The following is a 27,048-nucleotide window of genomic DNA, read 5'->3' on the forward strand; positions in this document are numbered from 1 at the left end:
CAAGTGAACATACCTGCTTTGAACCTGGTTCACCTGGCCTCATCACCTGGTGACTTTGAACCTGGTTCACCTGGCTTCATCACCTGGTAAGTTTGAACCTGGTTCACCTGGCCTCATCACCCAGGCACTTATAGCCATGCTTTCCTGTTAGGGCCTGGCTACCAGATATGTGCTCCCACACAGCACCACTGGCTTTGAGCAGACAAATAACCAAACACAATCAGGAACCCACAACAGCGGACTAAGGAGGGAAGGACAAGAGGTAAGTAGAGGCAGTAAAGAGCAGAGAGCACAAGCCCAATCACCTGTTTCTACTGACTCTGATGAACACATACTGCGCGGTGGACACTTCTGGTCCAGCTTATACGTAAGTATTTGTCTGTGGCCAGGGGCTCCACCAGCTGAGTTCATTTGACAAATTAATGACCTTCTAAATCTTTTACGTCATTGTGAACAGAAAAAGAATCGCGGGGCACCCGGGGGACTAAGTCGATTAAATGTCCAACTTCAGCTCAGGTCATGATCTCATGGTTTGTTGAGTTTGAGGCCCGCATCCGGTGAGCACAAGCCCCACCCCACCCCCTTCAGGTGAGCCCTGCTTCTCTCTCTCCTTCTCTCTCTCTCTCTCTCTCTCTCTCTGCACCTTGCTCACTTCCACCCATTCTCTCTCCAAATAAATAAAGATTCCCCACAAGTATTTAAAAAGTAAATAAAATGAAATGAAAAATAAAACAATATAGGGGCACCGGACTGGCTCAGTCAGTAAAGTATATGACTCTTGATCTCAGGGTTGCGAGTTCAAGCCCCACATTGGGTGTAGAGATTAATTTAAAAACTAAAACTAAATAAATAAATGCATACATACATACACACATAAATAGTAAAAATAAAATAAGATATTAATGCTTCCCAGTCTTACACACGACTCCAATACCCACATTAAGGAATCCTTCAGTAAGTCTGGGGGGGGTCACATAGATCATCACATACTTTGCCCTCACAGCATATCTGTGGGATTCTCAAAAGCTTGTGGTCTCTGTTTCCTGGTCTTCTGTCAGGCTTCCAAGAACTCCCAAAGATGCCAGGGCCACCCACTTAGGAGCTGACACCTGAGAGATGGGCTGCAGCTCAGAGAATCAATTTAACACACTCTTGCCCAGAGGCGGTCACCCCTGCAGACCCAGCGGCTGGGGCTTCCTTGCCTCACCATGAGCTACAGCTCATCATCATACTCACTGGAACTCGTTCATGCTGACACCCAGGCATGTTCTAGAAAGCAAGTTTTGGCAGGGGGGCTGGGGGAGACCCAGGTTATTAGACCCTCAGGGAAGGCCCAACATCACAGGACACTCACCCACCTCAACTTTGCAAGAAGCGGTGCCACAGTTGCAAGGCCTAGTGGAAAGCGCTCAAAATAAAGAGTCCTACAGACTCCCGACACAGACAATTTAAACAACAAACAATCTAGGGGCGGCTGGGTGGCTCAGTCGGTTAAGCGTCCGACTTCAGCTCAAGTCACGATCTCACAGTCTGTGACTTCGAGCGCCACACCGGGCTCTGTGCTGACAGCTCAGAGACTGGAGCCTGCTTCGGATTCCGTGTCTCCCTCTCTCTCTGCCACTCCTCTGCTCACACTCGGTCTCTCTCTCTCTCTCTCAAAAATAAACATTAAAAAAAAAAAAATTTTTTTTTTTTTAACTACAAACAACTCATTATTTAAGTAACAAACATGTGGGGCGCCTGGGTGGCTCAGTCCATTAAGCGTCCGACTTGATTTTGGCTCAGGTCATGATCTCACGGTTCCTGATATCGAGCCCCAAGTCAGGCTCTGCACTGACAGTGCTGAGCCTACTTGAGATTCTCTCTTCCTGTCTCTCTCTCTCTGAATAAGTAAAATAAACATTAAAAAAAAAAATCTTGGGGCGCCTGGGTGGCGCAGTCTTAAGGTTAAGCATCCGACTTCAGCCAGGTCACGATCTCGCGGTCCGTGAGTTCGAGCCCCGCGTCGGGCTCTGGGCTGCCTGGAGCCTGTTTCCGATTCTGTGTCTCCCTCTCTCTCTGCCCCTCCCCCATTCATGCTCTGTCTCTCTCTGTCCCAAAAATAAATAAACGTTGAAAAAAAAAAAAATCTTAAGGGCACCTGGGTGGCTCAGTTGGTTGAGTATCCAACTCTTGATTTCAACTCAGGTCATGATCTCCTGTTTTGTGGGTTCGAGCCCTCCATCGGGCTCTGTGCTGACAGCATGGAGCCTGCGTGGGATGCTCTCTCTCCCTCTCTATCTCTGCCCCTTTCCCCTCACACACACACACTCTCTCCCTCTATCTCTCAAAATAAATCAACAGGCTTTTAAAAATAAATAAGTAAAAAAATTATAGAAATGAAACGCCTCTTAAATCCTTCAGCCAGGTTTTTAGGGAGTCCTGTGTGGTGGAAAATAAAGAGAGGTCCTGAGGCCTGTCCTCAAAGGCTCCTCGGTCCCACTGGAAAGGGAAGAGAAAATGAAGGCAGATAAAACAATTAGGAGACAGTCACCAGGGTAATTATGGTCGGGGTTTGAGTTCCAGGGATGAGATTTCAGGAACCCAGAAAGAATGGTCCAGTCACCAGCTCTGGAGGCAGGCAGAGGAGGAAGCTGTAACAAAACATTCTCTTCTTTATCTCTAAGTGTATCTTCCCTATCAGCAAATGGATTTCCTTTCGGGCAGTTTAAGACCTTGTGGGTCAGGGCTACCTGCCCAGTCTAGGCCAGAAGGGAACAGAGGGAACAAATCAGGTCACCCAGCAGCCCCGCCCTTCTCCCCAGAAGTCCTTCCTCAAACACAGAGAGTCACAGTCACTGCAAAGTGGCACACGCAGACACGTGTTTACGCACAGTAAGCCCGACACCTCCAACCTGGCATCTTTCCTCCTCCGGCTCCAGAGAAAGCCTGGGTCGTGCCCCTTCCTTCTCAGAGGAACGTCCACAAGAGACAATGCAAGATGCTCTCACAGGCAAGATCCAAACCTTCTGTGACCGCCACCACCCCCCTCAATCGGTCTCCATCATGACCATCACATGGTTTACTGGCCGTGATCATTGCTTTTGTAAATTCCCTGCAAACGTTTATTTCCTCTAGCACGTTGGAAGGCAAGAGGATAACTTGGCATTCAAACAACCACATCAGGAAACTCACAAGTGAACTTAGGTCCTGTCCAAGCACGAGCACGGCAGGACCGGATGCATCCTTGCTCTCGTGGCTCTTGTCCACTATTCAGTGCCACCCCCCAGGACAACCTCACCTGGGAGGGTCTCCTCTGAACTCATACCGAAAACATCTTGAACATGAGCTGCACTTACTTCAAGGACGGCGAATGGTTATCCAGCTGAAGTTCCCTACTGAGCAAAGTTCTCCATCTAGAATACCTCCTCAACCCTATGGTTGCCATTTAACAGATAAGGAAATGGCAGCTAAGAAATGAAGCAAGATGGTCAAGATTGCCCAGAGACTTGAACAGAGAGATCTAACACCAAAAACCAGCTCTTCACCCTCAAGGCAATCGTGTCTCCCATCACTAGGTTTAGTTTTTCAAACTGACCAATGGAAGTCAGTGCAGAGCACTACAAGCATATTTGTATGATTATGGTGATCCTAGGAAGAAGCAAGGCCACAAAGGCTAAGGCAGATCTATAAACCTATAAACCGAGGGGTACCCCAGAGACCAACTGCACATGCCCTCCCGGTGGACTTACACCCACCCAGAAGCAAGGTGCCTTCCGATCCACACCAAGCAGGCGCCTGCCCCCACCAGCTGGCCAGCCATGCTTCCAGTGCTCAGAACCAATCTCCAAGATCCCGGCCCCCTGGCCACACTAGGGGTACACAGCCAAAGGAAACGTAAGCAGAGGGCAAGTGATATGAGAAACACACTTCTTTCTTATCTGCTCACCCTTCAGGCCAAGCCTTACAAACACAGAGTATAGTGGGACTGGCTTGATTCCTATGCAATACATTTAGGGGTTAAAAAAAATAAATGATTACTACTAACTATCAAGAACAAGAAACAGGACTTAACAGTTCTGGCTCCAAGTCAATCACAGCGCCACTGACTTACGCCCCACGGAGCACACTACCATGGCTAATTGCTCTCCAGATGGCGGCTTGTACTTTTCCAGGCGGAATCTCATCTCCCCAAGCCTTGCCTCACCTTTCTACGGCTCTTTGTGTTTTCCCAACGTCCTCGATGTGTGCAGAGGGCTTTGCAACACCTCTGAATTTACGGCCACCTACAGATTTAATTAGCAGACTGTTTACTTCCCCCTTCACTCTTTGGAATATCTTAAGTAAAACCAGGCCTCCATTGAGCCCATGGGTACTCCACCCTGGGCCTCCATCCAATCAGCTCCCGGTGGAACAGTGTTTGCCCAGCTCCAGCCCCGGGCCTGGCCCTTGTCCAAGGCAAGTCTGTGCTGAGCCAGCCACTGGGTACCACGTGAGGGCCCTCCACCCCCAGGGCCACCTGTGTGAGGAGACTGTGCCCAAGGAAGGGCAGAGGTGGTCAAAGAAAACACTAAAGTGACACTCAGTTAAGGCCAGGCTTTATTAGAAAAAGAAAGGGCACGGACCAGCCAGTTAAACACACATTCTTCAGGACTTCTCTATGTAACCCATACCTTAGAGGGAAAAAGAAATTAATAAAAAGCAGTAATGAAATGGAGGGAAGGAGAGAGCATAGATGAAATGGAGAAAGTAGGGCCAGAAGGGGAAGGAGGGCAGGAGGGGAGGAAAGAGGATGGTCTGGTTTTGGGGTTTTTTTATTAGCCACTAACTGTATCAACTAACAAGCACCAAGTGACGGTGCGTATTATGTGCAACAACACAGGAGTTTTGTTTGTTGGTGTGTTTAAGTCATCTCTACACCCAACGTGGGGCTCAAACTCACAACCCCAAGATCAAGAGCTGCAGGCTCCACCGACTGAGCCCGCCAGGCGCCCCAACAATACAGGAGTTTAGAAAAAGGAAACAAGATCTCTCATGGCAAGGATTTTGGCATCCATCGGGAGAAACAAATCAGCAACCAGCAGCAAGCGAAACAAACGCGAAACCGACAGCAAGCCTGGCGAACAGGCCTATCATTCATTCTCCTGCAGAGCCCTTTAATGATGCTAGGGCTAACGCATTACTCTGGCCAAGGAGCAAGAGTAGAGGTTTCACGGAAACCTCCCTCTGGACCAACTAAACCAGGCTCCGTCTCAGATGCCCCCACCCAAACAGCCCAGCACTGACGCATTATTATGGAGACGACAAACCAGCATATGAAATCTCACCTTGATACGGGATGTCTCCTCTCCTTCGCTATGCTACAGCTTACACACTCCTGATTCATTTTTCCTAAACTCTCGTGGGGAACTACTCTCATTTCTTTATTCTTAAGCTTTTAAAGGGGAGTCAAACAATGAAATTTGGGGCCCTATGATTACTCATAGTAGGTGCTGATACCATGTCTACCCGATCGTCCAACTTTGCCTAAATTAATTTTGCTGCAGAGAAAATCCTTCTGTCTTTCCAATGAGCTAGTTAGGAAAACTCGTTGTTTCGGAAGTGGCTCCCCCCTGTTTGTCATTTTCCCCAAACCCTGGCTTCCAACATGCTTTGCAAGGCCCGTCAGAGCTAAGAGATTCCTAAAATAAGAGATAACTCACCCACTCTTGCAAGTTACCCCAGGAAAATAAGTAGGCGGTCACTGTCCAGAGCAAGGCTATCCAATAAAAACATCACTTCAAATTTTGTAGTAGCTACATTTAAAAAAAAGTAAAAAAAAAAAAAAAAAGTAAAATTAAATACAATAACCAATATTATTCAACCCAATATATCATAAATATTATTTCAACATATAATCAATATAAAAGTTATTGAGGGGCACCTGGCTGGCTCAGTCAGTGGAGCACGTAGCTCTTGATCTCAGGGTGGTGAGTTCAAGTCCCACACTGGGCACAGAGATTGCTTACATAAAAAAATTAAACTAAAAGCAAAGAAGAATTTCTACTTTTTTAAAAAAAATGTTAATGTTTATTTATTTTTGAGAGAGAAAGAGAGAAAAAATGTGAGCGGGGGAGGGTCAGACAGAGAGGAGACACAGAATCCGAGGCAGGCTCCAGGCTCTGAGCTGTCAGCACACAGCCCAACGCAGGACTTGAACTCACCAACGGTGAGATCATGACCTGAGCTGAAGTCCAACATTCAGCCGACTGAGCCACCCAGGAGCCCCAAGAATTTCTACCTTAAAAAAAAATTTTTTTTGAGAAGCAGTTGAGATTTTTCTTATTAAGTCTTCGAAATCTGATCTGTAGTTCACATGTCCAACACATCCTAATTCAGACATTTCAAGGGCTCGGCAGCCATGTGGCTGGCGGTCACCAGAGTGGGCAGTAGAGCTAGAGACCCTCTGACTATACACGTAGCCAGGAGGAAACGAGGCTCGATACAGAACTTCTGAAGTGTGAGGGATTCCTGAGATTCTAAATGCCCAATTCCAGGACATGCTAAGCTTTCCTTTTCACGGCCCTTTCAAGGGACAAAGATGCCCTCCAGTCTTTTGGAAAGAACTGTCTGGAATCGGGAGAGCCTCTCCAGGGTCCTGAGTTTTAGGTCCAAAACCAACACCCTCAATATGATGGAAAACACAAAATATTACCTCCTAAGTAAAAAAAAAAAAAACAAAAAAAAAACATGCCAGGGGCTTACACAAAATGTGTCCAAACTCACTAGTAACATCTAAGCCCCCTACACTCTGGCCAGGGGATGCTGTCTTTTGTGGAGCCCCACGCCTTATTAGAAAGTCATTAAAAAATAAATAGATAAATAAATAAATGGTCATTAAATCTCAGTGCCTGCACTGAGAGAGCAGACATCTTTAACTACAGGAAACTGCGTCCCTGCGTTCATGACCTGCCCTGTTCCAAGTTCCAGGATAAACCAAAGAATCCAAAATCAGCACTTCAGAATCTTCACTTCTGCCTGCCCATCACTGAGTCTCCAGGACCCCACGAACCCTAAAGGAATCATCACTGTTAGCGTATCTGCCGTGTTTGACAGTTTTTACTCAGGGTCTTTGTTGCTCTAAGTTGATCCGGGAAGTTCTTGCTAACCCAATTTTTTCTCATATCACCTTAGAAAAAAGTTATTTCAATACTCTGATTAAAATTCATGAAAGGTATCGAAATTGAGCTTTGTGAAGCTGAGTGGGAAAATGACCCCATTTGCTTAGTGGGAAAATGACCCCATTTGCTTAGTGGGAAAATGACCCCATTTGAGGCACTGTGGATTGGGTAATAAGTGTGCCCACTCCCCACCCCTCCCCCCTCTCCCCAGAGACCCCTGGCTATCAGATCCCATGGGAGCTCTGGGATCATGGCAGGTCCCTTTTTTTGCTTAATGTTTATTTATTTTTGAGAGAGAAAGAGAGCACACAAGCCGGGGAGGGACAGAGAGAGGGAGGGGGGACACAGGATCTGATGCAGGTTCTGTCCTGACAGCAGAGAGCCTGATGTGGGGCTAGAACTCGTGAACCATGAGATCATGACCTGAGCTGAAATCGGATGCTTAACTGACTGAGCCACTCATGTGCCCACAGCAGGTCCCTTTAACTGTCAAGTCGGCCTGACGGCTGCTTCTCCACCCAAGTCTTTTTTCCCTTCCTATTGCCCTGATCTCTTTCGGGGTTCAGACTCTCCACACGTCCCCATGGGACCACAACAGCCACCAGACAAGCATTTGCAGCTGACAGGAGAGTCTGAGGTCCAGCCCGGGCACATCCCCGTACTTGGGAAGACACTCAGATCATTACTTATTCTCTTCCGAGCAAGCAAAGGCTTCCAGAACAGAATCTAGAATGGACCTGCCCTCAAGACCTCCTGGGGCCCAATGAAAAGAGACACACGAACGGATTAAAAGAAGACAACGGGTGATTATGGCAGCAGAGAGGATCTTGGAAAGCTTTCAAGAGATAACGGTGCCTGCACTGAACCTTAAAAAGTAAGCAAGAATAGACCCGAAGGGGAGAAAATGCTACTCAGAAGTTTGGGGCCAACACTTTTTGAGCTTCTTACTGGGTGCCAAGCCCATTGGAAACAACTACAGGAATTAACTCATTTACTCCTCACAACAGCCCTAGCAGGTGGGTACTATTGTTATCCCCATTTGACAGATAAGAAAACTGAGGCATGGAGCAAGGTCATTCTGTGAATAAGTGGACAAGCAGACCGTGCAAACCGAGCATGGCAACCACAACAGCCCTGCAGCTGCACATGTGGGAGCATGTTATGTTTGTGGACTTGTGAGTGGAGGTTGTAATGTGGACCACGTTGGCGGCCAGGAAGGTAGTTTAAATGCAAGAACTTCTGAGCACAGTAACGAGGACAGCCGAGGACCACTGGAGCCCAGAAGAGCCAGCTACGTACATCAAATTCAAAGTCACATCTGGCACTCTTCAATCCAGACTCAGCCACCCCGTTGGTAGCTGCCAATCTGTGTCCACTTCGGGGTTGAGTCAGCAAGGCTGGGGCGAGCGAGAGGTGAGGCGGAAGGGGCAGGGCAGTGGGCACCTGAATGGCTCCGTCAGTTAAGAGTCCAACTCTTGATTTCAGCTCAGGTCATAATCCCAGGGTTGTGGGATCAAGCCCCACATCGGGCTCCAAGCGGAGCGTGGAGCTTACTTAAGATTCTCTCTCCCTCTCTCTCTCTGTCCCTCTCCCGCTTGCACGCACGCGTGCTCTCTCTCAAAATATAAACTTAAGGAAAAAAAAAAAAGAAGGAGCAGAACAGGGCACATACACCAGATCGAGAAGCTTGGGCTTCACCCAATGAATAATGGGGAAAACTCAGGTTGTAAACCAGGACTGATGTGATCAGACATACGTTAAGACGGATGGCTGACCTCCATGGAGAAGATGCAGGGACAGGGAGGAGGCGGTGATATGCAGCCAGGAGAGAGGATAAGTAGAGTGTATGAGTCAGCGGGAGCTGCTGTAACAAAGTAGCACACACCAAATGATGTCAAACACTGGAAATGTGTGTACCATTCTGGAGACAAGTCTAAAACAAAGATGTGGGCAGGGCTGTGCTCCAAGAGGCTCCAGGGAGGGCCCCTTCCCCATCTCGTCCACCTTCTGGTGGCTCCTGCAATCACAGCTTGTAGGCACATCATCTCAATTTCTGCCTGCATCACTCCAGCCCCCTCCCACCGTGTCATGTCTCTGAATCTGAATCATCAGGTTTCGGGCCCAGCTGACTCCCACATGACCTCTTCTTAATAAACTGCATCTGCCAAGACCCTGCTTCCAAGCCAGATCACATGCTGAGGTCCTAGCAGACATGAGTTTGGGGGACACCACCCAACTCACTACATAAGACCAGTGGCAGGGATAGTAGGACTGAATGGGGAGACGAAGGGACATTGTAGAGGAAGGTGTAGAGAAGCAAGGATGGGAGATGCTGTCTTCCTGGAAAGTACAAAAATCAGAATACACACCTTTACTTACATAAAGCGATACAGCGAGGATTCACAAGAGACCAAGAAAAGTAGTTACCTTCATGTATACTTTATCAGAGCATCTATCGGAAACCATGGAAAGGCAGAAACGCAAAGCGTATCCAAAACACGGGACGAAAAATCATTATCCTTATTGATTACCACGATTATCAAGGGTGAAGCTCAAGCCGTGGTGTTACAAGTCAGGCCTGGGGCTGCCTTTCGGGGCGTTCTCACAGGAAGGGACCACAGGAAGGTTCTGAGTTCTCAGCAGGTTCTGGATCTGAGCGCCGCTTACACGGGTATGTCGTTTGTAAGAATCCATCCAATCAGATGCTTCCAATAATGCACGCTTTTCTGTATGTGTGTTGTGTTGCCATTTCACTAAATAAGCACGTATATACACAAATGTTGATAACCAGCTTCCTCTCTGCAAAACGCGGGTGAGATCCCCCCCGCGTCTACAGCAAAGCTCTCCTCGCCGACAATATCGATAATTCTAAGGGTGATGACACAGGATGCGGGTGCCATGCAAATGTAACGTCATGGGATTTCACGGAACAAAGTCCATGTGACACGCTCTAAGAGATCATCTTTTTTTCCCAAAAGAAACGTGCATATCACAACGTTTTGATTAGTGCTGCCTTTGTTTTGAGAGAGATTTGGCCTCCACTGTCACAGCCTGAAATTTTAGCTGCAAGCAGGAAGGGGGGAGGGGGTCCCGGAAAGATTTCTATGCTTTTCTTAACTGAAACGAAACACCAAAAATGGATTTTCCACAAGAAGTGACAGGGGGAGGAGGCTCGCGGCCTGCATACGTCGAACCCGGCACGGCCGCTCGAGGCAGCCACCTAGCAGGCCTCCCGGAATGGAAACACCAGATTTAAACAGGTGTCATAACAATAAAAGGGCCCATAAATGGGAAACCCAGAAGGCCTCGCAGAGCGGGACAGCTGGTGCGAGAGTGAGGGTTACAGACCTAAGTGGTCCCCAGACTTCCGGAGCCTGCTGAACGTCGCCTCACACACACTTAAACATCCATTTGCCTTCAGGAGCACACACACACCACATATATAAAACCTCTCAACAGGAAATTTCTGCCATTCTTAAGCGGCCTTGCCTAAATAAGATACCTTTGACAGACTACTCCGAGCCATTGGATGTGTTAAACGAGAGGAGAAAAGAGAATGGGCTGGTTATTCCACAATAAACAGTCTGCTCGGGCGCATGGGGTCACGTGGACAGACTGGACTGCCCAGTAGAGGAATATAAATGCGAAGGGGGTGGGTAATGTAGTGGCCTTAAAGGGGGGGGGTGGGGGAATCGACAATCTCAGCCCCCCCAGAGCCACCCCGGTGCTGTCATCAGCTGATGAGTGTAGTTTTCGGGGATCCACAAAACCCACACCACATGGCTTTGCTCATGCCATCTGCTGGCTCGCTTCCCCACTTTCTCATCTGTAAAATGGGATAACAATACCCATCTGCAGAGATTTTTTTTTAATGATAAAGTGTAAAGATCCCAGCACAAAGAAAAGGATCTATAAAAGGTAGTCAGCATAGGGGCGCCTGGGTGGCTCAGTCAGTTAAGCGTCCGACTTCGGCTCAGGTCATGATCTCGCGGTCCGTGAGTTCGAGCCCCGCGTCGGGCTCTGGGCTGACAGCTCAGAGCCTGGAGCCTGTTTCAGATTCTGTGTCTCCCTCTCTCTCTGACCCTCCCCCGTTCATGCTCTGTCTCTCCCTGTCTCAAAAATAAATAAACATTAAAAAAAAAAAGGTAGTCAGCATAGGGGCACCTGGGTGGCTCAGTCAGTTAAGCATCCGACTCTTGATTTCAGCTCAGGTCACCATCTCACGGTTCGTGAGTTCAAGCCCCTCATCGGGCTCTGCGCTGCGGGAAGCCTGCTTGGGATTCTGTCTGCATCTCTCTCTGTCCCTCACCCGCTTGCTCTCTATTTCTCTCTCAAAATAAATAAAAATAAAAAACTTCTGGGGTGCCTGAGTGGCTCAGTCGGTTATGTGTTCAACTCGATATTGGCTCAGGTCATGATCTCACGGTTTGTAAGATCAAGCTCCATGTCGGGTTCCACACCGAGTATGGAGTCTGCTTAGGATTCTCTTTCTCCCTCTCTCTCTACCCCTCCCCAACTAGAGCTGTCTCTCTCAAAATAAATAAACATTTTAAAATGAAAAAAAAAAAAAAGAAAGAAAGAAAAAACTTAAAGAGAAAAGGTAGCCAAGCATAATGGTCACAGTCATAAAAGTCATTTATATAATTAATTACTTACTTTAAAAAAAAAATGGCCACTCATTCTTTACCCAGAAGAGAGTATAAATTGAAGGACGTCCTTTGACCTGCAAGTCCCATTAATTCCCCCAGAAAAGTTCAATAAGGAAAGCACAGAAGGGGCTGCAGGAAGACACTGATGAAAAGGGGCGGGAAAGTGGGGATAAAACTACATTACCTTCCTGGACTAGTTTTCAAGGGCTGTCATAACAAAACACCACAAACTGAGTGGCTTCAACAACAGAAATTTCTGTTCCCACAGTTCTGGAGGCCAGAAGTCCAAGATGGAGGCACTGGCAGGTGGGTCTCTTCCGAGGCCTCGCTCCTTGGCTGGCCGACGGCCGCCTCCCCACTCCACCCTCGCGTGGTCTTCCCTCTGCGCTCAAGCATCATGGCGCCTCCTTGCATGTCCACATTCCCTCTTCTTCATAAGGACACAACTCATACTGGATTAGGTCCACCGTAATTGCCTCATTCTAACTTAGTCACCTCCTTAAAAACCTGGTCTCCAAATTCAGTCAAATTCTAAGGCACAGGGCTTAGGACTTCAACATGAATTGGGGGGGTGGGATACGATTCAGCCCATTTGACTTGTCTACACTGAAATTTGCCTGTGTTGAATCGGGTGTTCACAGAACAAAAGAATCCACGTGCTACAAAGGACAGATGAAGGAGCAGAGTCTGGCCTGAAAAGAGCTACTGGAGTAAGATGGGGGAGGCATGACAGCTGACAGTAAGTGGTTACAGATTGGGGGGTTGACTTACTCCCCCGACCCGGGACAGCAGGGGGCACGTGGGGGGCAGAAGAATGGCCATCACTGGAAGTTTCAGGGAGGCAACCTCCATTCCCTGCAGTAAACAACTTTGTAACAATTCACTTGCTCAGCCAAGCTCAAGGCTGTCCAGGCTCTTTTGATGGACTTTTGTGCCTTCCTTTGCGGCTTAACAAAGGCCAGCCCACCTTGTATCCATGTCACCCCTACAACCTGGGAGCACGCACTGCTCCGACATCACTCCACAGAGGGATCAGATAGGGTCAGCCTCAGAGAGGGAAGTGGCTTGACCAAGGTCAACTAGCTAATCGGGAGTCGGCACAGGGGATGGAACCCGGAATCTCTGATGCAGGGTGTCTGTTCTTCCCTTGGCTCCATAACGGAAACCACAACAAAGGCTCAGGTAACATTCTTCAGCCACGGTGTCACAGACAAGATTCGTGGGTTGGAGAGCCTTATCAATCCTTCCGACTCTAAAATCCCAAACCAGAGGCAACCATAGCAGAAGGCCAGGAAATAGCGGGGAGAGACTCTCAAAGGTGACGTCAGCTTCCTCAAAGCCAACCGCAATCCAACTGTATGACATTCTAGATAAGGCTAAACTATGGAGACAGTAAAAGATCAGTGGTTACCAGGGGCAAAGGAGGAGGGAGAAACGTATAGACAGAGCACAGAGGATTTTTAGGGCAGTGGAACTATTCTGTACGATATTTTTTTTTTTTTTTTTTAAAGGAACTTTTTTTTTTTTTAATTTTTTTTTTTCCACGTTTATTTATTTTTGGGACAGAGAGAGACAGAGCATGAACGGGGGAGGGGCAGAGAGAGAGGGAGACACAGAATCGGAAACAGGCTCCAGGCTCCGAGCCATCAGCCCAGAGCCCGACGCGGGGCTCGAACTCACGGACCATGAGATCGTGACCTGGCTGAAGTCGGACGCTTAACCGACTGCGCCACCCAGGCACCCCTCTGTACGATATTTTAATGGGAGATACACATCATTGGACATGTTCGGACACATTTGTCCAAACCCAGAATCTACAACACCAAGAGTGAACTTGAATATGAACTATGGACTCTGGGTAACAATCATGCATCAATGTAGGGTCATCAAATGTAACAAATGTACACTCCAGGGGGGATGTCGATAACAAGGGAGACTGTGTATGTGTGGGGACAGGAGGGATACAGAAACTCTCTCTGAACTTTCTGCTCAATTTTAACGTGAACCTAAAACTGCTCTAAAACATAATAAACTCTAGGGGTGCCTGAGTGGCTCAGTTGGTTGAGCGTCTGATTTCAGCTCACATCATGATCTCCCCGGTTCGTGAGTTAGAGCCCTGCACTGGGCTCTGTGCTGACAGCTCGGGGCCCGGAGCCTGCTTCAGATTCTGTGTCTCCCCCTCTCTCTGCCCCTCCCCCACTCATTCCTTCTCTCTCAAAATAAATAAACTTTAAAAAAAATAGAAATAAACAAAGTCTATAAACGAACAACAAAAACCAGCCAACAACAGGTCACCTACAGCCATTTCGCCAGCTGGTGCATCGGAACTCTTAGGGATGCCTCCCATTCCCCTTTTACACTTTTGGTTCATCAAATCAGATGCAGGATGCTGGAAGCTAGAAAGACCTTCAGGAATGACTGGCTTCAACCTCAACGTCTCACAGATGAGGAATCCAAAGGAAGTTGTTCCTTGTTTTATTCCATTGATTTGTTTTGTTACGGGGTACGTTAAGGAATTAAAAGACAAGCCAATGGCAGTGTTTTCTAAAACTTTAAAACAATGTTCAAACAATAAACCCAAAAACTTCAGTCTACCTGAAAGCAAAGAAAAAGAGAGAGATTCAATTAAGAGTAACAAAATAGGAGCGCCTGGGTGGCTCAGTTTGGCATCTGACTTCAGCTCAGGCCATGATCTCACAGTTGGTGAGTTTGAGCCCCGCGTCGGGCTCTGTGCTGACAGCTCAGAGCCTGGAGCCTGCTTCCGATTCTGTGTTTCCTTCTCTCTCTGCCCCTCCCCCGCTCACACTCTGTCTCTGTCTCTCAAAAAATAAATAAATGTTAAAAAAAATTAAAAACAAAAAAACAAAAAAACAGCAACAGAATAAATGATTAAGGCCCAGCGCTGTGGTGAGACTCATCTAGATGAACAGATCAAGACTTCTGGAAGGCAGTTTCGCAATGCAAATTAACAGCCTTTTTTTTTTTAATGCCATATTTAATACAGATACCACATCCTGGGAATTTATCCTGAAAAAAATAAGTTTTAAAAAAGAAAGAAAAAAAAAGGCAATACAGACATAAAGAACGTCAAAAAAAAATTTTTTAATAACGGGAAAAAAAAACCCACAAGATAAATATTCAAGTATACGAGAATGGTTAAGTAAATGACCAGCTCGCTGGAATGTGCGATCGTCGTAAATGACAAGTTGGGGGCCAATGCAGCCAGAATGCACATGTTGACACTGTGATGTTACGTGAAAAGAAAACACAAAGCTGTATCTATGCAGGAGTTACAAATATGTTGAAAGGACATGACAATTAATTACGGATAAGAAGGAACAGAGAAAACCAAAAGCAATCAACATGTTCCTACAGTAGGAATGTGGGAGAATGCCCCCTTTTAAATGCACTTGATTGTTCTTAATAATCCTGCAGTAAAGAAAACTCCATTTTAAAGACTAAGCTGATATGTTTGCAACTCAAAGTCCCTTTTAGAAGCCGCATGTTTGCTCAGCTCTGCCTGCAGCCCCTGCCCAGTAAAGCAGTTTGAGAATGCCAAAGCAGAGGCCTGGACCCTTATCAGAACTCGATCTGCAGCGTGTTCCCTTTCCCTGGAACCATGGGCTCGCCTGCCTCTGTCCCTCAGTGGATATTTGCAATGAGCGCTATGCCCTCAACCCTACACCCACCACATGCCGCGAACCACACTCCAAGGCACCCCCTCCATGAACATCCCCTTTCCACTCTGTCTCCCTCTCTGCTTGGCCTGTTGGGTAGTCCTACCTCCAGGCAAAAGTGGATTCTCCTAAGACCACACACCTCAGCCCCTCACTGTTTTCCCTGCCCCTATCCCTCACCACCCCTCAGAACTTCCATGATTTTCTACGCATACTTTCAGCATCCAGACACAAATTCTTCCCCATCCATCCGCAGGCTGGGTCCTTGGCGACCCGGCCCCAAGCCTCGGCGACCCTTAACTAAGCCCAGGTCCCCAAGAGCTCACCTTGGAATCAAAGGCATATTGGCACGATGGACTTAGATTCTTTTGTTTGCGTGTCTCCTAGTTTCTCTTTCTCTTCTGGTTCCAAACTGCGTACCTGGCTGCTTGCTCACTGCTGTGGACTGAATGTCTGTGTCCTCCAAAATTTCAGGTGGTGAAGCCCTCATCACTAGTGGGATGGTGTTTGGAGGCTGGGTCTTTGAGAGATGGGTTTTGGTAAGATCACGAGGGTAGAGCCCCTTGATGGAACTGATTAAAAAGAAGAAGAAAAGAAAAGAAACGTGGGATCTCTGAGTGTGCATGCACCGAGGAAAGGCCACAATATAAGATGAAGGCGACAGAACCAGGAGAAGAGCCCACGCTGAGAATCCAACCAGGAGGTCACCCTGATCTCAGGACTTCCAGTCTCTAGACCGCCAGAAATAAAAGTCTGCTGTCTGACCCACCCAGCCTATGACATTTCCTTAGGTAGCAGCCTCGATATGGACACAAACCCACCCACCCTTCCCCTCAGAGTGCATGCTGCCTCATTCATTTTGACTCCTGGGACAGCATCAGACTCATCCTGGCCAAAGACTGCTCACCGGCAACTAAGAGACACCTCCCTCTTGCCAGCGGGTCCTGGCAGAATTTGCCTGTGTGTCTCTAGTCTCTCCTGAGTACAGCCCTTTCTTGCTTTGGGCTTATCTCTTAGCTGTCCTCCAAAGACTGCCCTCTTGGCAATGACCCATGCACCATGTGTACAGACTGACTGCTGATGTCGTAAATCAGGGCAAACACAGATCAAGCTTCTCTGTGGTGAAGCTGTAGGAAAGCAAGATCAATTCAAAGAGTTTGGACTCCAAGAAGAGTTCACTGAGACACAAGAAGAGGTAGATGGGACAAGCAAAAATGGGAATAGTCCTGGGGTGCCTGGGTGGCTCAGTCAGTTAAGCGTCTGACCTCAGCTCAGGTCAGGATCTCACAGCTTGTGAGTTTAAGCCCCACACAGGGCTCGGTGCTGACAGCTCAGGGCCTGAAGCCTGCTTCAGATTCCTTGTCTCCCTCTCTCTGCCCTTCTCTCTCTCTCTCTTACTCTCTCTTTCTTTCTGTCTCTCAAAAATAAATAGTACAGATCTAGAGACCATGTGAGCAAAAAACAAAAAGGAAGGGAAGGAAGGAACGTAGAAAACAGGATACAACCCAAAGCAAAAGGGATTTCTGTTTCACTGGCTCAAAGTATTTGAAAAAAGAGTCCTGAGAGATGAAATGCAGAATGCAGGGCTGGGACCAAAGGGCCTTTGAAAGTTTAAACTCATGGTGACATAGGGGTATCGGCCTGGCTCTATCTGTACAGCAAGTGACTCTTGATTTTCGGGTCATGAGTTCAAGCCCCACGCTGGGCATAGAACCTACTTAAAAAAAACAAAACAGGGGCGCCTACATGGCTCAGTTGGTTACGCATCCGACTTTGGCTCAGGTCATGATCTCGTAGTTTGTGGGTTCGAGCCTCGCGTGGGGCTCCGTGCTGACTGCTCACGGCCTGGAGCCTGCTTTAGATTCTATGTCTCCCTCTCTCTCTGCTCCTCCCCTGCTTGCACTCTGTCTCGCTCTCTCAAAAATAAACATTAAAAAAATAATTTAAAAAATAAAAATTTAAAAATTAAAAAGACAAAAGCAAAAAGCCACAATAAAAAAAAATAGTAATAAATTCATGATGACATTATCAGCTTTAGGAAAATCTAATCTCCTAGCAGTAAGTACACATCCACATTGCAAGTCCCTACCTGCTTTTTTTTTTTTTTTTTTTAAACGTTTATTTATTTTTGGGATAGAGAGAGAGCATGAACGGGGGAGGGGCAGAGAGAGAGGGAGACACAGAATCGGAAACAGGCTCCACGCTCTGAGCCATCAGCCCAGAGCCTGACGCGGGGCTCGAACTCACGGACCGCGAGATCGTGACCTGGCTGAAGTCGGACGCTTAACCGACTGCGCCACCCAGGCGCCCCAGTCCCTACCTGCTTTAAACAGGCCATGTAATGGAGTGGTGCTTGGATGCTCTTGTGGGTTAAAATGTGTCCCCCCCAAAAAAAGGACATGTCTAGCACCTATGAATAAGACCTTATTTGGAAATCGAGTCTTTGCAGATGTAACCAAGTTTAGGTCATAAAGGATGAGGATGGGCCCTATACCTGATAGCTGGTGTCTTTATAAGAGAGAGAAGGAGATTTTTTTTTTTAATTTAAATCCAAGGTAGTTAACATACAGCTACATACAGTTATACATATACAGCTAACATATACATATACAGTTACATATACATACACAGTTAACATACAGTAATAATGATTTCAGGTGTAGAATTTAGTGATTCATCACGTACATATAACCAGTGCTCATCCCAACAAGTGCCCTCCTTAATGCCCATCACCCATTTGGCCCATCCCTTCACCCAAACCCTCCAGCAAACCCTTAGTTTGTTCTCTGTATTTAAGAGTCTCTTATGGCTGGCCTCCCTCAAGAGAGGAAATTCAGAGACAGACACACAGCCACAAGAGACAACTGCCATGTGAAGAAGGAGGCTGAGGCTGGGAGTGATACTGTCACAAGCCCAAGAAGACCTGGGGGCCAGCAGACGCTGGAAGAAGCAAGACCCCCCCCTCCCTAAGAACCTTCGGAGGGAGCACAGCCCTGCCAACACCTTGACTTTGGACTTCTAGCAACCTGACTATGAGAATAAATTTCTATTGTCTTAAGACATCCAGTTTGAAGTATCTTTTGCAACAGCCTTAAAAAACTAACACAGACATGAATTAAACTTGACCTGAAAATCATCCATTCTTTGGGACCTCCAGAGAAGATGGGCTAGATCACGAGCAAGGAAGCAATCCTAGGGAAAAACCGAGGTCAAGAGGCACAACCATGTTTGGAACTATGGGTGTAAGACCACTGTCTCTGGGGAAAGGATTCTAAAGAAAGGGACACAGTCAACACTGGAAGGTCAGCAACTTTCTAATGACTGGGGGTCTGGGTTCAATCTTTGCCTGAAAGGATCCATCAACAATGGGGCTAATCCTTCCATTGATATTTAATCACTGGGCTTCTTGGCTGCCCCACAGACTTTCTCATCTTTGCTCACTCAAGCCAGAATACACATATTCTTTATTCTTCCCATTGTCCTCATCGAGGAGAGGAGCACTTTGCTATTAATCCCCATGTGTAAGTGGATTATGGAACAAGAAAATATGACTTGGAAGATTAAGTTTCCACTAGCCACCGCCAACCCAAAGATGAATGTGTATTTAATTAATGCAATTTGCTGATCAGAAAAGGAACCCCTCCTCACTGCAAAATCTTTCTAAATTAGAGAAAACTATGCATAAGAAAGTAAGAATCACCCTTAATCTCAATACTGAAAGATATTTATTGTTGGGATTTTGGCTACACAGTATTTACTATTGGCGCCTGATGTAACTAAGAGAAATACTTTACAATTAAAGGGAAAAAAAGGCATTGATGAGGTATTTGGGAAGAATCACTGAGACAGACCAAAAAAATAAAAGGCGGGGGGAGGCGGAGGAAGCCCACGGACTGTCTGGGGAAAATGCAAAAGGCTGAAGCCAGGTAATCAAAAGCCATTAGCCACTTCAACACTTGCTAGATGTCAGAGATTTCATTCAAATTAAAGGGGGAAATTCAAAGATCTGACTCAGACAGGCTGCTGCAATACTCACGGTATTAAACCATCCAACCTGACTCATGTCCTAATTAAGCTCTCCAGTTCTAAATTCCAGAAAGTAACTTTTCCAAATGGAAAAACTGTACTTTTAACATTTCCTTGAGAGCTTTTCATTTTCCCCCAAATCATGTATGGTTTTCTAGCAACCATAACATAGCAACCAGGACCATATTAAGACACACTCCTGGAATGAGTCTCCCCAAACCCCTGTAACTCAGCTGTCGTGGCTGCGGGCTGGGCCCCAGAATGTTAGGGGAGCTGGCTCTCTCTGCACCCCTAATAAAGTCCAAGCACTGTAAACTGCTAGATGCTAGTTGCTAGGAGGCCCATAAATTCACTTTTCCTGACTTGGATGGGATTCAGAACTGCTGCATCACAGGCTGCGAAGACAGGGATGACCACAATTAAAATTCAGAGGCTGTCCGTGAGGGATAATGTTAGCCCTTCTCTCTCTAATAAGCTGTGAACTGGTTCTGGTGTAAAGAATGGGCCATTAACTTAGATCTCTAATGTCTTTGGCAAGAAGAACTCCAAGATCCTAATACCAACCTGCAACAGTCATAGATATGCTCATCTTATTTTAACCCCATTTTCTCAAAGAGAGAGAAGGCCATTTGGGTATTCTTACTCGAAGCAAGTTGAAACCCCACAACAGGCTCCCACAAACCTTTCTCTTTAAGGCAACTTGGTGGTAAGCAGTCACAGGCCGATTGAATCCCCAAATTAAAGCATTAACTGTCAGGAGGGGGACGGGGAAAGGGGAAGGAAAAACAAAACAAAACAGAGATTGAATATTTTAAATCAATATTAGGAGGTTTTAGTTGTTTTAGGTTGCAGTGAAATGTTAAAGTTCAATTGATATTTATAGATTGAAATGATAATTTCTAATCAGAGATATCAAGATGAGATAATTATTCTAACATTCAAAAAAATTTTCTAAAATGTCACGGTGCATCTCGCACTGTCTTTTTTTTCTAAAAATGTTTGTGACGCTCCATGGACTGCTTAAGAGGTGTGACATTCTAATGATCAGACTACAAATACTTGTCCTCACATAACACTGACCACAGCAGAGTTGAGGGCTAAGGATGAGCCTTTCACGGTATGTTAACAGCAATATTCTGACGTCATTAAATGGATGATCTTGCCCAAGCACTCAGGGGCCCAAAACCCCTGAAATGATCCATTTTTTAAAAAAACTTTCTATCCTAAAAAAGATACTTCATTTATTCCAGCTAAAATAATAACCAAAATAATCTGATGCCTCAGATGATTCATTATTAATCTGACAGCTCACTTCCAAATACCTAAAAAACATCAGCTCCTGTTGTAAGTGAAGAAATTTACATATGCGTTCTCTAATGGTATTTGTGTCTTTTGAATGCAGGGTTTCTGGGGGGCGCCTGGGTGGCTCAGTCAGTTGAGCCTCCGACTTAGGCTCAGGTCATGATCTCACAGCTTATGAGTTCAAGGCCCCCGTCGGGCTCTGTGCTGACAGCTCGGAGCCTGGAGCCTGCTTCGGATTCTGTGTCTTACTTCTCTCTCTGTCCCTCCCCCACTTTTGTTGTGTCTCTATAAAAAATAAATAAACATAAAGAAAAAAAAGTTTGAATGCAGGGTTTCTCAACCTCAGCACTACTGACCATGGACCAGATAATTCTTTGTTCTAGGGGACTGTCCTATGCATCACAGAATGTCAACATCGCTGGCCTCTAGATGCCCTTATATCTAGATAGATACCAGTATAACCTCCCCAATGTGACAACCAAAAATATCTCCAGATGCTACCAAATGTCCCCTGGCAAGCAAAACCACCCTCTGTAAAGAACCTCTGTCCTCACCTAACACAACAAAAAATATCACCCAGCAGAAATGTAATGCCCAAAAGCTGATACCCAAAGACACCTCACTTTCAAATTACTTTGCAAATATTTCCTGCATGTGCCTTTGGTAAATAAGTAAAATAACTGAATCATATGCACTGAGTTTTTGAAGTAAACAGGCTATTTTTCTTTTTTTTTTAATGTCAAATCACAAGGAGCCAAGAATACTCAATGAAGAAAAGACAGTCTCTTCAATAAATGGTGCTGGGAAAACTGGATATTCACATATAAAAGAACAAAACTTGACCCCTATCTTACACCTCTCAAAACTTAAACTGAAATGTATTAAGGACCTAAATGTAAGACCCAAAGCCATGAAACTCCTAGAAGAAAACACAGGAAGAAAGCTCCCTGACATGAGCCTTGGTAATGATTTTTTGGAAATCATGGCTAAAAACACAAGCAAAAGGGGTGGCTGGCTGGCTCAGTCAGGAGAGCATCTTACTTTTGATCCTGGGATCATGAGTTCAAGCCCCATGTTGGGCATGGAGCCTACTTAAGTAATAATAATGATAATAATAAATAAAAATAAAAACAAAAGCAATAAAATCAAAAACAAGTGGGCTTACATCAAACTTGAAACCTACCTACCAAAAGAAACCAACAAAGTGAAAAGACAACCTACAAATGAGCAAAAAGTATTTGCAAGCCATTTATCCGATAAGAGGTGAGTATCAAAAACATAAAGAACTCCTATAACTCAATAGCAAAAAGCTAAATAACCCAATTTAAAAATGGGCAAAGGACCTGAATAGACATTTCTCCAAAGAAGATACATGAATGGCCAACAGGCACATGAAAAGATGTTCAACACAGTCATCATTAGGGAAACGAAAATCAAAACCAGAGTGAGGTATCACTTCACATGGGTCAGAATGGCCATCATCAAAAAGACAACAGCAGGGCGCCTGGGTGGCTCCGTCCATTGAGAATCTGACTCTTATTTCAGCTCAGGTCATGAGTCATTTTGGCTCGGTGCGTTAGTTCTAGCCCTGCATCAGGTTCCACACTAACAATGCTCAGTACAGAGCCTGCCTGGGATTCTCTCTTTCTCTCTCTCTCTCTCTCTCTCTCTGCCCCTCCAGCACCTCGCCCCTTAAAAAAAAAAAAAAAAGACAAGAGAGAACAAATGCTGGCCAAGATGTGGGGAAACTGGAATCTTCACACATTGCTGATAGAAATGTAAAATGGTGCAACCACTTTGAAAACAATCTGTCAGCTCCTCAGAAAATTAAACATAGAATTACCATATGACCTTAGTGATTCCACTCCTAGGTGTTTACCAAAAAAAATTCTTAAATGAGTATCCAAACACATATTTGTTACACTGGTGCTCAGAGCAGTAACTATCCACAATAGCCAAAAGGTGGGCTCAATCCCAATGTCCATCAGTTGATGAATGAATAAATGAAATGCGGCATTATCCATACAGTGAAATATTACTAAGTAATAAAAAGGGATTCTGACACATGCTGCAACACAGATGACCCTTGAAAGCATGATGCTAAGCAAAAGAACGTGGACACACAAGGTCACATTTTATATAATTCCATTTACAGGTAATGCCCAGAACAGGCAAATCTACAGACACAGATCCGTAGTCACCAGAGGTGAGAGGGAGGCATGGGGAGAGGAAGTGCATAATAATGAGCACAGGGTTCCTTTTAGGGGTGATGAAAATGTTCTAGAATTGATTATGGGGGTAGCTGCACAACTCTATCAATATACCAAAAACCACGGAATTGTACACTTTAAGAAACTAAATTGTATGGCATGTACATTACATGTTAATAAAGCTGTTATAAAACAAAAGCAACCTAGGGGCACCTGGCAGGCTCAGTTGGTACAGCATGTGACTCTCAAGTCTTAAGTTCGCAGTGTCGTAAGTTCGAGCCCCGTGTCAGGTGTACAGATTACTTAAAAATAAAATCTTAACAGTATCCAAATTATGGAAAGAGTCTAAATGTCCATCAACTGATAAATGGATAAATAAGATGTGGTATATATACAAAACGGAATACTACTTGGCACTGAGAAAGAATGAAATCATGCCATTTGCAGCAACGTGGATGGAACTGGAAGGTATAATGCTAAGTGAAATAAGTCAGTCAGAGAAGGACAAACACCATATGTTTTCACTTATACGTGGATGTTGAGAAACTTAACAGAAGAGCATGAGGGAGGGGAAGGGGAAAAAAGTAGTTACAAACAGAGAGGGAGGAAGGAGAACCATAAGAGACTCTTAAATACAGAAAACAAACTGAGGGTTAATGGGGGTGTGGGAGAGAGGAGAAAATGGGTGATGGGCAATGAGGAGGGCACTTGTTGGGATGAGCACTGGGTGTTGTATGTAAGCAATGAACCATGGGAATCTACCCCCAAAAGCAAGAGCACCCTGTCTACACTGTATGTTAGCCAACTTGACAATAAATTATATTTAAATAATAATAAAATCTTACAAAAAAAAAAAGGCAATCTATAGACAAGGCATAGAAGACTTAATCTTGCTTACAGAACACAGTCTTAAAACCCTGGTGGTGACAGAAGCTGGGGGTGTAAGATGGAGAGGGGAGAGCTGAGAGGAAAGACAGATCCAGACACCGATATTCTTATTTTACAAAGGGGAGGTTAAATGTCACAGTCTTCGGTTGATGAAACTAAATGAGAGGTCTATGTAAGTAACAAAGAATGAAGACTAATCAATATAAGAACGATAAATATCACCAGCAAAAATCTGGAGAAGGAAGGAGGTGAGACATAAGTAGCCTAATTGTCCTTCATCATAACAGGAAGCCGATAAATAAAAGTGGTATAAGCATATTATTTAGAGATACAAAGACAACCACCAGAAGAACAAAAAACAAAAATGAACAAAAGTGATCATTTCAGGAGAGTACAGAGTGGGCGGGAATAGAAAAGGCATGGGAACAAAAACACGTTTCACGTAAGCTTGTCTGCTAGGAGTTTGCTAATGCTACATGGAATTATTATTACTTCACACCCTGTTTTTAGAAAGAAATCAAACTTGGCATTACTTAAGAATATGGATGAAATAAGAATATACCTTGATGGCAGGAAAAATATTAAACCGGATCATCACCACTGAGTAAAACTGTGATTGAAATCTAACCGAGCAGCAATCTCTGTTTCGCTGTCCTACCTTCCCCTCCTTGCGGTGTATCCAGTAAACTTCTATCCCCTTTAAAAATAAATAAGTAAATATATTTGAGCAAAATTGACTCAAGTTTTACAGCCAGAGACTGCATCCATATTAAGGCAAACCTGGAAATATATGTTAGATCTTTTTTTTTTTAATTTTTTTTTTAACATTTATTTATTTTTGCGACAGAGAGAGACAGAGCATGAACAGGGGAGGGGCAGAGAGAGAGGGAGACACAGAATCTGAAACAAGCTCCAGGCTCTGAGCTGTCAGCACAGAGCCCGACGCGGGGCTTGAACTCACAGACCGTGAGATCATGACCTGAGCCGAAGTCGGACGCCTAACCGACCAAGCCACCCAGGCGCCCCTATGTTAGATCTTTAAGGGACCAAGAAACATGCACAAAGCCTCTACTCTCTGCATGGCAGACAGACGGTTAAGAATCCTCACGCGGGTCAGGGCACGGGTGGCAAGAATATTCAAAAGACCTAATCACTGTGGGATCCAAAGGGCATTTCAGATGAAAGAAAGTGCATATGGCATTCTCTCCCTCACAACGGACCCGTGTTTAAACACACATTAAAAATGAAAGGGCGAGGGGCACCTGGGTGGCTCAGACAGTTAAGCATCCCATCTTGACGTGGGTTCGAGCCTCACACTGGGCTCTGTGCTGACAGCTCAGAGCCTGGATCCTGCATCGGATTCTGTGTCTCCCTCTCTCTCTCTCTCTGCCCCTCCCCACTCACTCTCTCTCAAAAATAAATAAACATTAAAAAAAAAAAACCAAAACCACGAAAGGGGGAAGGTGAACACTGCTCAGCACCAAAACCCAGCAGAATTTGCCACCGGGGAAGTACCACACTCAGTTATTTAAAACCTCATCACAGTTACAACTCTGACACCTGGGACATGATTCTGGACAGCTAAACTAGGACGCTTCTGAGGGTGTCCGATGGTAAAACTGATCATTACGCTAGGCAGTGGGCACGAAGGAGTGTCCCAGAGCGCTTGGGGCCTCACAGACATGGAAAGGGGCTCCGCGGGGACCAGAACCTAGGGGCCCCTCCAAGTCCTCGCCATCCCTGTGCCATGGAAAGACATAGAGATGCACATTTTGAAAAAAAAAAAAAAAAGGCAAACACTAACACATTGCCTCGGTTTGGGTCAGGCTCCTTTTAAGTCCAAAAAACCCAAAATCCACATACAGAGCTCACGGCAGAGTGATCCCACAGCTCTGGGCCTCTCAAACACTGCCCAAAAGGCAAGTCGCCCCGGCTAAATGAGTTCCAGAGGCTCCCAGAGCTTCCTGCTGGAAATCTTCATTTGGCCACAATTCAGCCAATGCTCTCCACCCAGCCCAGGTGATGAGGCTGTGTCAGATGAGATCGTGTTCCGGGGACAGGGAATAAGGGACATGAAGAAGCCCTGAGATGGTGAGGCTTTGGGCTGGAACCCTAAAGACATGGGAGGCCTCCACGGTGGCAAGGGGAGGCAAGGCAGACCCCTCCCTCAGGGCCCCTCAGACTCGACCTGAGGCAGACATCAGGCCCACCCCACCCCCTCTTCTGAAGGGCAAAGGGTAGAAAATCCCATGGACCCCATTTCCGTGGTGGACAATTCCACAGGGAGAATTCCCAGACCCATTCTCAGACCCTAACCTCCCCCTCCCCCAGGGTTGACCTGGGGGCTTATCCAGGGCCATTATCACCTCTGCAGAGGGCAGAGGAAACTAGAAACAGGCACCAGAATTGATCTATATTTACAAGGTTAGCAGCTCCCAGTGGAGCAGGAGGAAGAGGAAGAGGAGGAGGAGGAGGAGTGGGAGGGGGAGGAGGAGGAGGGGGAGGGAGAGGGCGGGTGGGCAGACAGAAGCGCTCGGGGCTGGAGGCAGCCATTGCAAAGACAGGTTCCTTCTGCAGGATTTCCTGTCTCCTCCGTGGGCACAGAGAACAGTGTTTGGGGTTTTTAAGGAAAAGCAACTGAACTTCCAGAACCTAATCACTCATCCCCTCCCCCCACCCATCCCAAGCCAAGCTGGGGCACCCAGATCCAGTCTTCCAACCACTTAATTCCTCACACATCTGTATACTGATCTGTAGGTCTTTATATAAAATCATGTTCTTTGGGGGGCAGATGATGTAGTTAAATAATACAAGAGGCTTTTTTAAAAACCCTTCTCCTTCATAAAGTCAAAGCGGCCCTGGCCAGAAAAACATGCAATATCTTTCATATCATACTTTGGTTTTCCCAGGGGGCTGCAAAACGCTAGGACCCCCATTCCCCCAACTACACCCAAGTGTCCCTTTATGGAAAGAAACTTTGTGACAGCACTAAAACTCAAAGGGCCTTGGCCCATTCTGAAACTGAGGATGCACTCAGCTGAAAGAACCTTCCTCCCACAGAGCTGTTCCCTGAGTCATCACTCTGTTAAACGTCCTTTGAAGACACACAATTGACCAGCTCTCAGATCATGGCAGTATTGTGCACCCCCACCCCCAA

This window comes from Lynx rufus, unplaced genomic scaffold, assembly GCF_022079265.1.
Source record: "Lynx rufus isolate CCGP_SWC_20201006 ecotype Redwood Valley unplaced genomic scaffold, mLynRuf1.p SCAF_5, whole genome shotgun sequence".
Classification (NCBI taxonomy): domain Eukaryota; kingdom Metazoa; phylum Chordata; class Mammalia; order Carnivora; family Felidae; genus Lynx; species Lynx rufus.